The sequence below is a fragment of the Mustela erminea genome, chromosome 10, assembly GCF_009829155.1.
Source record: "Mustela erminea isolate mMusErm1 chromosome 10, mMusErm1.Pri, whole genome shotgun sequence".
NCBI classification, from domain to species: Eukaryota; Metazoa; Chordata; class Mammalia; order Carnivora; family Mustelidae; genus Mustela; species Mustela erminea.
This window is the reverse complement of record NC_045623.1, coordinates 26,492,679-26,504,841: the sequence shown is the minus strand read 5'-3', so window position 1 is coordinate 26,504,841 and position 12,163 is coordinate 26,492,679. Positions and strand designations below refer to the sequence as shown.

At 39.6% G+C, this 12,163-nt stretch overlaps 1 long non-coding RNA gene across 1 annotated transcript in view; it reads right to left on the bottom strand.

Annotated features, from left to right (window-relative positions):
- LOC116567575 overlaps positions 1-11,953 on the bottom strand; it is an 89,045-nt gene extending 77,092 nt beyond the window's left edge. The window contains exons 1-3 of the long non-coding RNA XR_004276261.1: positions 11,566-11,953; positions 8,654-8,763; positions 8,158-8,524 (exon numbers count right to left, since the gene is read on the bottom strand). This is a non-coding gene — a long non-coding RNA (uncharacterized LOC116567575). The remainder of the gene's footprint in view (positions 1-8,157; positions 8,525-8,653; positions 8,764-11,565) is intronic.
- Between the last annotated feature and the right edge of the window lie 210 nt (positions 11,954-12,163).

Genomic DNA, 12,163 nt, shown 5'->3' with positions numbered 1-12,163 from the left:
CTGAGGTGACTTTATTTCTAAAGCACAGTCTCAAATATAACACATATCTTTTTTCCATAGAAAAATGGATCAAAAGGCTCTCTCTTTTAAGCTATGTGTCCCTTAGGCTTAATTTTCCATAAGTTTGTCTTTTCAAGACTGATGATCTTTTCTTTGACGTGAAACATCCAGATTCCATGCCTTTTTCAATGTTCTACCTATAAATTAGGCCTATTTTACACGGACACTATTTCTATTTTGATTGATTCATAGCTCTATACCGGAGCATGACTTTTGATATGTAAAAAAAAAGAAGAAGAAAAGAAAAGAAAGAAAAAGAAAAAAAAACCAAGGACTTTTGAATACTATGAAAGAATTCCTACTATAGAAATACACTACATAAAGTCAATAATTGTCAACTTCCTATCGCAAGCTACTAGATCTGCCAGTAAAATAGCCACCAATAATTTCATTATTGTTTCTTTAACACATCACCAAAACTGCACAATCCTCTCCACAGCCCACATCCTTAATATTGTTACTTGCTATCATTGTCCCTTGTCTCTTGTCAAAGTCAATTGTTATCTGCACAAATTGTCAGATCTAAATGTGAAACTGTCTCAGAAATTTAGCATCAACCCTGATTTTTAATATAGCAGCCAAAACTAACAAAAACCTCTTTTCTTCAGGGTAAAGAATCCTCCTATTTTGACCTGTCCTAATAGCTAGTATTAAACACTCCCAAAGTTGTTTTGGACAACCACATCCAGCAACAGAAAGGAATAGGAGACATTTTAATAAAAATATAAGTAAATGGTTTCCAAACTTCACATTCCCACCACCAGAAATCTATTTCAAATCAAATGCTTTTGAAAACTTTATAGAATTTGTACTGAACCTATTCTCAAAGTCCTAAATGGCCATAATGTGTCATATTCATCTTAAACTGTGCATGAAACATTATGTAAATTATCTGAATAAAGTTATAGCTGACAGACCATGTTATTTTAATTTTTAGAGAACGGGAATATTATTTTGTGGTTAAAAGGTCAACTTGTATATACTATACTTGGAACAGGACAGTCACACCTTTCAAATAAAACTATAATTTAATTTTGCTTGTAACTTAAATTTGCTTTGCTAATAACAATTGGAAAAAATATTGTACAGTCCTTATCATTGAAAATATATCAATCATTATAATTATACTGATAAAGTGAATTTCAATTATTTGTTTAAAAATTTGTGAATTATATATACTTATACATATAATTCATATGTATTTATACATATAATAGTAAATAAAATATATCAGGTAACATATTTACATCAGAATTCACATGGAATAAAACAATTCCAGATTAAACAGTTACTTACAGTTCCAAAAAAAAATACTACTAAAATGTTCTCACAGGTTCTTCAACTATTTAGGAGTTATATCTGAAAGTCAGAGAAAGTAAGTTTTCTATATGAACAAAGAATAACTGCACTATCCGTACACAAATTTGAGAATTATAATTTATATCAATATTAAATTAAACTTAAAATGTATGCATTTCAGCCATTTTATGTAATAGCTACTTTTAAAAGTACATTAACCAAGGTTGGGGGGAGGAGGATGTAAAATTCTGTATAAAGATGTCCTGAAAGAATAAAATTGCTTTTACTAAATTAATAAATATTTTTGAACACCTCTCCTGTGCCAGACACTGGATCAGGTATTTTAAAAGGCTATACCACTACTATGCTGTTTCTGAATTAAATATCCTAGACAGAAACCAGTCCCTCTTCTTTTTTCAGAAAAATGAAAAAAATAGTAATTTTCCACTTCTTTAACAATTGTAATTAAATTTACAAGCATGAACATTTGCACACAGACTAAAATATTTTTAAAGTCCCAGTGTTTATTCTTCACCAACTACAATTATATACTTTGACTTGGAAAGAGTTATTTGTGATTTGGTCTCTTTAGGCTGAAAAGTTTCTGAGGTTGATCTCTAGTTTGGGGAGCCTCAGATGTCTTACACATATGGAGACATACATATATTCCTACAATAACACACTAGGATGAATCTATAACTCATTCTTTGGGGGTTTTCCTTCCTACTAAAACTTCAAATGAAAACCGAATGATGAAGAAGTGGCAAAGATATTTCCATGTATTTCATGTGTTAAAAAGTTAAGTAAAAATCTTAAAGACCAATTTCCTGTTTGATATCAAGACAAATATGTTGGTGAATGCATTTGAGAGATTTTGTCTTTTTTAAAGCTGCTTGCTTAGTTGTGGTATTGATTTGCACATCATCTGTATATAAAATAAAGAGAAGAATTCAGCCCCTTCCCACCCTCAGAACGGCTTCCTTTGAAATGGAGTCCATAGGAGGTGGAAGGGCTTTGAGAGAATATAAACCTAGCCCTCCTTGCTGTGATGAGACACTGAGGGCCAGGCAAGCTCTATGATTAGTCTGTTGTCATAGTTCACAACTGAACCTGTACTCAAAATCATATTTTCTAGCTTTTATCCCAAAGTCCTTTTTACCTTAAGTATCCTATAATTGAGGGAAAAATGAGATTTGAGGTTTTTCCATAACTGCCTCAATTCTCTAATTTGCTTTGTCTTTATAAACACTTCCATAGCCTGTTTAAAAAAAAACAAAAGTTATGAAAACAAATTGTGCATGAAACTGGACCCATAAAGTAACCATTCTTAAATTTAATTCCCCTATGGTTATGCATAAAACAATCCAGAATGCTTGTCTTACCCTAATACATTGCTGTTATAAAGGAAAAAATTTTTGCATGCATGCTTCTGATAGGACCTCAGTTACAACATTCATTCATTCATTCATTCATTCATTCTTCTTAGAGTCCAAAAACGAATGTAACGTTTGGTAAATATACAGAAACTATCTTGAAATCTGAAATAAGTAACTTTAGTTTATCTTGGGACCTGTTTGAACCAATCCATGAAATTGGCCACATTTTGTTCACAAAGATAAAAACAGACCTCAAGGGGCGCCTGGCTGGCTCAGTGGGTTAAAGCCTCTGCCTTCGGCTCAGGTCATGATCCCAGGGTCCTGGGATGGAGCCCTGCCTGCATCAGACTCTCTGCTCAGCAAGGAGCCTGCTTCCCTCTCTCTCTCTGCCTGCCTCTCCGCCTGCTTGTGATCTCTGTCTGTCAAATAAATAAATAAAATCTTAAAAAAAAAAAAAAAAGACCTCAAACAATTAGTTTTATGTATTAAACAAAAATTTTTAAAAATTGCATGAGTATCAATTTACCCATTAAATTGTATTATTGTTACAAAAATATTTTTTTAGAAACTGTGTCTCTTAGAGCATATATTTTATTCAAGTTTTAAAATAGACACTATTTTCAAGTTCGGCAATCATGCCACTATTGTAATATAATTTGTCAACAAAAAAGTGTATTATGATATAAACTGTATTTTAAGCAAGAACACAGTATTAGTATATAGATTACAGCATTATGTGTGTTTACAGTTTGAAATTTAATTGAGATTTGGTATTGAAGCTAATAAATATGGTAAGCCTTATTTAAAATCATTATTTGAAAGTTTTAAAATTTATAGTTATCCCATGTTGTTTTGCTTTATTTTAACTTTTGGTTCTAGTTTTAGGTGGCATGTATGTAAATTTGCAGATAGTGTGGCATATCACTGAGCCTTAAAGGGTATTTCCACAAACACAGAAAGTGAAAATTATTGTCTTCGTACTTACAGAGCTAATAAAATACTTTCTGTTGATTTTGAAGATCAGATTGTCTTACTTAGCTCTCATTATTAACTAGAATATAATAGAATTTAGCCCTCAAAAGATTTAAGTAGTCACATAGTTGTAATCTGGACAACAATACAAATATTAGAGATACAATGTTCTGTTCTTAAGTTGCACTCACCAAACTCAGCTAATCACCAGGTACTAAACATGTTTCAAGAAACTTAGAACTCAGAATATATTTTTTAGCTGGTAGTTTTTTGGATGAGTTACAATGTCTTCTCAGTTAAAAAGCTTATACATTCACACAGAGTATTTTGTAGATTGAAATTTAAGAACTGTAAGTCATTTAAATATTGGTGTCAAGGGAAAAATCTCAAAATATCTTTTAGAAAAATTACACTATAAAACTTTTTGTTTAAAACCTATTTAGCATTTACTTTATAGATACATAACTACTGATAATGTAACAGCTAACTGCAATAATAAAAGTTTTGAAGTATTCTGACATTAATGTTTTTTAATTAAAAATGTTTATTGCCAAAATAGATTTACTTTCAAATAGTCAGTCAAATATGTAGATAACTCTACTCTCTAACATTGTAAGATCATCATTCTGTCATTCCTATGGTATCATGATAGCTAAAACTGTACAGTATTAAAAAGTTGATGAAAAACTGTGATGGCCTTACACTGTCTTCTGTTTTCTTAGGCCTTCTCCTATGTCCTACATAAAAACACAAAATATTCCTCAATATATTCAGCACCTCCACCTACACACACACAAAAGTCTATTTTTATATTTGAAAATTTACCATTACTGATGTGCAATATAAGAAGAAAAAAATGATTATATGGGTTATAGAATTTTCTGTCCATTGAAATGCTATTTCATCATTGCTCTCCTTTATCTGGACATTCATTGACAGGTCTGTGCTGGTTCTAGATTGGCCCTGTTGTGACAACAAGAACCACATCATCCTAAAACAAGCAGTGGACTTGGGGGAAAAATCCTGGCTCCAGAACATGATTATCTCTTTGAAAATGACCTTGGTCAGAATCATCTGTCTAATATATATATAGTTTTTATATTTACATAGAGGCTGTCATGATCCTCAGCGGATCTCTAATCATGAATATCACCACTCCCTGGAGTTCTATTCAAGCAAAAATACAAGAACACAATTCACAGACACAAAGAATAAAATCAGTAAAATCTTTGCAAAACGCAGTTTCCATCAAACTCCTTACCTGAGAGTCAGTAGTAAACCATCAACCAAGATGATGTTTCTTACACCTACTAATGAATATCACAGTATAAATGTGAGTATTCATAGACATACAAATCTCAATGGGAACCCTAAAATCTTCCATCTATAAGTCATTAAACAGTGTTCATAAAATGTGAGTACTTATGTAGACTTAACTAAGGAAAAAATAGTAGTCACAAAGGGAATTTTCATAAGTTTTCTACCCCCCCCCCCCCCAAGAAGCCCTAAGTGTTACTGTCAAACAATAGTCTAAGCTGTATCTATATCCTTTTCTCAGGTAGAAATTCTGTCCCTTTTGTAAAGCAAACCAAATTTTAGAAAAAGGTTGCATAGCCGTCTTGTATTTGGACATTAAATGAAAAAATGCAATAATTTTAATTCCTTAAAATCACCTGGATCTAGTATGAAAAACACTCAATCATTTCGTACTTCTTTAATCCTGTCTATGAATACTGACAGGGCAAAAACAATAACCGGCTAGTAGTAATATAATTTAAAATTCTATTTTCTGAGGAAAACAGGTTGTCTATAATAAAACAACTACAGCAATTTCAATTGAATAAAGTTTGGGGTTCTCTCTACCCCCTTGTCTAAAAAGGCCCAATCTAGTTAAATACAAAACAAAAAACACCACACACACACACACACACACACACACACACACACACAGAGCTGTTGTTGTCTTTTTTTTTTTTTCTTTTTCAATTTAAATAGGAACCAGCTCAGTCAGACTGACACCTAATGGAAACTTTTATACGAAAATAATTCTGCAAAGGAAAGAAAGCAATGAGATAAATATTTAAACCACCTGAACCAAGAAAATCAAATACTTTTTGTTGACCATTTAGATTTCATCACTCGGATTTACAATTATTCCACTCTAACAATTATTATTCATTTATGAAGCAATTGCAATCATAAATTAAAGTGCCAGTGTCCAAGAACTGAATAAAATCGTTTATTTTAAAAAGTTCTTCCTCAAATCTCTCAACGAATGCCAGAGTATTACTTTTCCTTTCTGGCAAACTCTATCACTCGGCCCCCAGCTCCCTTTCTTCCTTTCAAACCTTACACACTTATTTAGTCAACCAGCAGCATGAGGCCAACTTTCCAAAGATCACCTAGTTACTAGATTATGTAGCTCTCTCTACTTTCCTACTTTCCCAATAAAACAATGCCACCAGCAGACATATTGAATTTTGTTAAATACATAACAAGCCCTTAATGACCAACTGGTGGATCCCTAGAGAAAGAGGGTAATCAAGGAACAATGAAGGAAAGAACCATAGTTACATATTCTCTTGCTAGTTGTAGAATGTCGAGTGCAGAGGTATCATTTGTGCTTTTCTCTTCTACTTCAACTCATTCTTAAAAGGGACTTGCCCTGGGAGCTTCTCGGAAGGTCCCCACGCATTTTCCTTGCAAACAACCCTCCCTGAGCGCAAAAGCTGTGAGTGTAGACACCCTGAGAGTAACTGAGGGATCAGACCCGGTGTAGTGGAAATAGGGACAGGAGAGGAGTGGCGTAGTGCACCCCTCACTAGGAATCCAAAGTACTGGAAGAAAAGCAAAGCTCTAGATGGGAAAGCATGAGAGCGCGCCTGCCTCCTTCGAGGCACCTCGCTCTCCAGGGTTCAGAGCTGCCCCTGTGGAGCAAGATCTCAGTGCGGGTAGTACAAGTACTTCGCTCCCGGGAAAGGCGTCCTCCAAAGAGAAGAGGTGTCTGGGGCATAGCTCAGCTTAGAGCTGGTCTGGGAACGCCGCGAGGGAGATTGTCGCAGGCTTCCCATTTTGTTGTTTTTGTGTGTTTGTTTTCTCCCGCAGCTTCCACTTCTCAGGAATTCAGTCTTCGCAGCCTGTGCACAACCGAGGCACCACGCAGGGAGGAAACCTGGTTTTAGAGTCCCAGCAGGTTCTTGCTGACCCTACTGGAACCTTCTGGTCGTCTGTGCATTCTTGTCCCCAGCATTTTCTCCTCCCACCTTTGAAGCGCCACTACCGGGCGGGCCCTGGCGCCTTGCAAGAGGAAAAGGAGAGTTGCAGAGCTGCGTGGTCCGCCGCCGGCAAGAGCTGAGCGCTCCAGCCTTCTTGACCTTCCTCCTCTTTTATGGTGGATCATCTCTCCAAGCTCCATCTTGGACATATCAACTCCTGCTACATCCGGCTGTCCACAGGAGTGTCTGGGTGTGCTCGAGGGGATCGTGGGTGGTTGCTTGTTCTTCACTAGGAGGGGACAATTCCGTATGGTTTTATCGTCCATTAATATTTGAAACAAACAAACAAAACTGCAAGTAGAAAAAGGGAAAGGCTCGCTCTTCCTCTCGTCCCTTCGCAGCAGATCTGAGAGGGGGAACATGCCTTGGGTTTGTTGGTGTTTGAGACTCGTCCTAAAAGCAGAGGCAGGGAAGACAGCGCTGAAGAAGTGTCCTAAAGAAACTGGACGACTGAACAGTCACTGCCTGCCCCAACCACTTTCAGGAAGGTTCCAGTTCTGTGCCACACCGCAACCAATCCGGTTTCCATTCTGTTTCTCCACCCCTTCGCGGAGAATCCGAAAAGAAAGTATGGGTCCCTGAGGAGACCCGCCACACACTACCAATCTGGAAGTTCCGCGGGGACCCAGGCCCCTGTCCCCCGCCCCCTTCCCAGCCCCGGCCGCCACGTCTAGCTGCGCAGTGGCACCGCCGGGGGGTGGGGCTCCGGCACCGCCCCGGGCCGGGATTCGCGAAGTCACGAGCTTCCGCAGCTTGCGGGGGCACCTTCGCCCACGGACACGCCCTTTCTGCGGAGGCAGCCCCTAGCGACCCTCTGCCGAGCTCCTGCTCCTCACTCGCGACGCTGCCAAACTGCTCAAGGCCTTTCAGTCATTCTCAACTTTAGAGACTCGCTCAGTCCCCGTCTCTCCCCCAAGCCACACCCCGGCGAAGAGAGGAAGCGAGCAGGCCGGGGACGCCGAAACTCCGCGCAGGCTCCGCTGAGCAGACCCCCATCCTTTCCCCGCCCCTCCCCTCCTCCTCGACCCCCGCGCCCCGGCGCGGACCCATTCTACAGCCCCAGTCACCAGAGGCAGGGCGCGCAGAGCCTTTCTGGTGGGGTGTGCCTTCTAATCAAGGAACACGCGACCCAGAGCGAAAACAACGAGGAAAGGAAAAGATCAAAAAAGTGCTACCTTGGCAACCACAGGCGTTTAGAGGCCAGCTGGTGGGCTGGAAGGGGCGGCCGCTGCCCGCCTGCCGCTGGTACTCTCCTCGACTACGCGTATTCTTAAGCAATAACAACGTAATCCGTATTATCCACCCAAGAATACCCGTCACCGAAGAGAGTCAGAGGACCAAGCTGCTGCTGCCGCTGCTACTGCTGCCGCTGCTTCTGCCGCCGCCGCCACCAGAACTCTTGCTGCTGAGCCCGCCCCTGGCTGGGGCTGGGCTGAGCTTGACCGGGACCATAAATCCATAACTCGATTTCCCTAAAGAAGGATCCAAAGCTGTGCTCTGCTGCTTCCTGCCCAAATCCAAATGGCTGCTTTATTTCCAGTTCTGAAAGACAAATCACAAAACCAAGCACTTAACACAGAAGGAGAAGAGTGCTCTCTTCCCAGTGAGGAAGGAGGATGTGGGAAGGCTCTTTGGGCATAGGGTGGGCGTGACAAGTAACCTTTAGTTTACCTGGTGCTCTCTCAGTGCCTTCCTCTGTACTTGTTCTGCTTGGTACCCGCTCTGGTCTCGGCCAGCCCACTCTAGGTGCTTTGATTGAGTGTCATGGCAGCAAGAGAGCCCTGTAAGAGACATGCATAGTTAAGCACACAAATATTACAAATGTATTTGCCTAGACGGCTTTAAGAAGAAGTGAGGCTCAGATAAAGATAGGGTCATGCATGGGTGAAATTTTCAGCAGTGTGTTTTGGAAATGCATTTTCTCAAGCCCAAGATCACAGAAAATAAACACTCATTCAATTTACTACTTGAAATCAAATACTTATAGATCTACAAAAATAGGCATCTCTCCCTTGAAGGCCTTACAGCTATACAACATAATGATTTTTAAAGTAAAAAAAAAAAAAAAAGCTTCAAAGCACGAAATAATTAAACTCATTTTCCATAGTATCAGAACTCACTGAGTTGACAAGCTGGTAGAGTTTATATGATTTAGGTAGGCATCGTTTTGTAGTACCACAATGTGTAATTCCATAGCCCACCTTTTTAATATATAATATAAATGCATTGCTGTGCAGTTGTTGTGAACACCTCTATAGGAAAGCCTTTGAAGCTCTGTCTTCATAAAAATTGTTTAAGGGAAAAAAAAAACACAAAAAAAATAAAAACTCATTTGTAAAGTGACTGTAATTTTGGCTTTCAGAGAGAGATTCTTTGATGATCAATATGGCTCTTACTGGAAAAGCTTTGTCTTAAGATCCTGCAGTGAATATTCTGATAATAAGGGTTTATTGTTCACTAAATAAAATGAACAAGTGCAACGTCACTACCCAAGACATGTTGTAGCTCCATTAGAAAGTTCTCTATTTGCTTTTCCCTTTACTCTCAAATATATGGAAGAACATCCATGTGAGTGAAATAGGGAGGGGATATGGAAACATGGCAATAGACATTATGATTCCTTAAATTATGTAAGTGCAAATAGCTCTTCATCAAGGAGTAATTATATAACAGAATCTCTCCCACTACCACAACTCATATCTAACTGACCTGGTTGCAATTTAAGGCACTTAGTTCGTGCTTGCTCTTATATTTTTTTCTTTAAATATATTACTTCTCCAGACACACCAACTCATCATTTTCCTAACACATTACAAATAGAAAAATCAACATGAATTCTAGGTTTTATGATCAGTTGTTTTATATATAATACCTGATGCTTAAAATAACTCAAAAAAGCAGTATTGCCCAGTTAATAGCCTATTTTATGGTATTTTCAGATGACTCTTAAGTACACCTTTCACAAAAAGACAGATGCCAATTAAACAAATAAATAAGCACTATTTTCTGTCATTATCTAACATAGCTATAAAGTGTAGCTTTTCTCTGGGGGTGCTACAACCAAACACACGCACACACACACACACACACAGAGAGAGAGAGAGAGAGAGAGAGAGAGAGAAAGCTGACAGGTTCTCTTCAGCTTGAACTCCTAGAAACAAAAGCCCTTAGGGAAAGTAATGCAATAGTCTATGAGCAAAGTGTACATTTGCTCCTGAACTCTTCCATTTAAATCTCAACTAACGTTAAAAGGAAAACATATTATCCAGGTAGATTTTGATTTACTAAATGGAGCATTCCTTTTGAATTAAAAAGGATTACTAAAACATATATACACCACACACACACACACACACACACACACACACACACACACACATAGTACATACATACACAGCAATACATGGCATATCATAATCACAGCATAAATACCCGCACAGATTTTCAGTGCTTCCTGAGTAATCTCCTTTAGTTTTGCTTCCTTACAATTGAAATAAAATACATGCACACACTGACCCACAGATTCACACGCTTTAAGAAACTAGAACAACGTAGTTGATACGTTTTCTTTTTATCCAAGTAACCACTGCCAGCCCTTTCTCTACCTACCCAAGTGTTTCACCAGCTTCAGCACCTGGACGAGTGGACAGCTCAGCCCGGGCCGACTGCCGGCAGCACTCGCAGCAGAACTGACGCTCTGAGCTCTAACCAAAGCTCTCTCGTGCTTCAGCGGGGCAGCCTGACTTACGAGAACACCATTTCCTACGAGACCACTGCCGCTGGGTGCATATTCAATTCAAACCTCCTTAAGCTGTCGGATTTCCCCCACCCATCCACCCTCCTCCCTTCTCCACCCTCCACACAAAAACAGAAAAGGGAAAAAGCCCAATACCATCAGGGCGTTTGTTGATCAACTTACACTTTGCTTTTGAATATTTAGATACCGCTAGCGGAGCAATAGCAACGGGGGCTTAGGTCCGCATTAAGTACCTTTGTTCATCGACTCCTGCAAGCCATGTTTATTAGAATCTACATTTCTCTAGCTCCCCAATAACCAGAGGTGTGTTTTGCGGGCAGGGGTTTTTAGCACCTTTTGATCTCCCAAGGCCACCGCCACTGACTGCCAGTCCCCACTACTTTCCCACCCTGTCCCCCACACTCCAACACCCATCCCAGTTAAACGCTTGGTAATTTGCAACCAAATATACATAAAGAAACGCGACAAAGCAATCGGTTTGAGGAAATAAGCCAATTAAGCCAAAGCAGAAATGCTTCTCTCTCTCCCCCTCCCCCTTGCCTCCCTCCCTCTTCCTCTCTCCTTCCCTCTCAAGTAGAAAGGGGGAAACACCAAGGAGAGGGAAAAAATCGGGAGGAGGATGGTAGTCGACTCTTACAATCAATGGAAAAACACTATACACATCCTTACTGAATAATACTCTCCTTCTCAGACAAAAAGAAACACATTTATCGATGTAAACATAGTCTCCCTCTTTCACACATCCTACATCCTTTACGTTTGCTGAGATTTGTCTTGCGGTATAGCAAAGTAACTGTCACAAATCCATCTCGATTGAAGTGCTTACCCTCTAAATCCAGGTTTCAAGCGGGACTCCAACCGTGTGTAGAAGCCAGAGTCATCTGATGAGCGGTGAGGTAGGCTCTGGGCAGTGGGAGCTGCTTCCCTCCGAGTGCCGGGTTACAGTGTTAACAAGCCCTGGGAAGGGACCTCGGTGCCTCGCGCTGGCTGTGCCCCAGTGCCTTCGCGTGGTGGCGGCTTGCTCACGCTTCCAAGGAGTCCCAGGCGATAGCCTTCAGCTGATGCGAGCTTCCAGAAAGGAGTGGGGAAAGGGAAAAAAAAAAATCATCTAATGCAATCAAATCGATCTGATCTACACCATCTGTCGCCTGCCACTATACACAAACGTTAAAATAGGAAAACGGAAAACACTGACAGCCCGAGAGGGTTGGTCTGCAAAGAGTTCATTTTTAGCAGAGCATAATTGGGTATGGTCGGCATACAGTTACAAAAGCTGCTGTTAACCATCCAGTAGTGGATCCCAAACATGCTAATGGTGGATTAATTGAGGAAGATCTGACGTGCAAGCTTCATAGTCTCTTATTCATGACTTCCCAATGGGAAAGGACCAATGCCTTGTGGGACTATGGTAACATACAGTCAAA